At 43.1% G+C, this 947-nt stretch overlaps 1 non-coding gene across 1 annotated transcript; it reads right to left on the reverse strand.

The window, feature by feature from the left end:
* Positions 1 to 295: 295 nt before the first annotated feature.
* On the reverse strand, positions 296 to 405 carry LOC111812076. The gene has a single exon (XR_002817667.1). It is a non-coding gene; the product is annotated as a U6 spliceosomal RNA (small nuclear RNA).
* Positions 406 to 947: the final 542 nt, after the last annotated feature.

The raw sequence follows: 947 nt of genomic DNA on the forward strand, positions 1-947 counted from the left end.
ATCCTACTGGCCCCTGCCTCCAATGGAGTTATAGGTCTGAACCACCATGCTTAATTCACCTTACTTTTCTTATGGATCTTTTCTTATGATAGAAAGGTTTTTTCCTATTTCTTTCCATGACTTCCCAGAAAAACTCTTTTCTCTCTGTGTGTGTGTCCTGTTCAACAATCACTTTTAATACCTAATTCAGAGTCAGAATTTTTTTGTGTGTTTTTAGGAGTGTTTCTCACTTAATCCTGCTTCTCACTAAACCTAAAAATATGTAAAACTCCCAGGATGAACCAGGTATGTGGTGGCATTCTGGGAACACTTCATGGACTTGGGTGTCACCATCCTTGTGCATGGGCCATGCTAATATTCTTGCTACGGTTCCAATTCTAGCATATGTGCTGCTAAATCAAGTGCTCAGAGCCAGAACTGTGTGGATGACTAATATTCTTTACAAGAATTCCGGGTCAAAGATATCTAAGACTTTATCCTTGGACTGCAAATGCTTTAAAATGCAATTGGCAATGCACCTGCTTTTGCTGTCTGAAGCCTTGTTAAGGTCTGAGATGCTCAGAGACATGGCAAGCTTTTGCAGTTCCAGCTACTTGGGAGACTGAAAAGGGAGGATTTGTTGGCCCAGGAGTTCAAGGCCACCCTGAATAATATAACAGGCACATATCTTTTATGCATATGTTAATGAGGATTGAATCCAGAGCCTTCACACTGAGCTACATCCTCGACCCTTTTTCCTTTTTATTTTGAGAAAGGGTCTTGCTCAGTCATTAAACTGAGTAGGAGGCTGAGCTCCATTTGCGATCTTTCTGCCTCAGCTTCACTGGTTTATAGGTGTGCACTACCAAGCCATGCTTTAAGACTTCCTCTTAAAAAATTATTTTAGAGGCTACCCTGCGCCGGCGGGACCAGTCCCAGCCCAGGTGCAGCGTGGGCCGGACCCTCTC

Source organism: Octodon degus, unplaced genomic scaffold (genome assembly GCF_000260255.1).
Source record: "Octodon degus isolate 3935 unplaced genomic scaffold, OctDeg1.0 scaffold00111, whole genome shotgun sequence".
NCBI lineage: Eukaryota > Metazoa > Chordata > Mammalia > Rodentia > Octodontidae > Octodon > Octodon degus.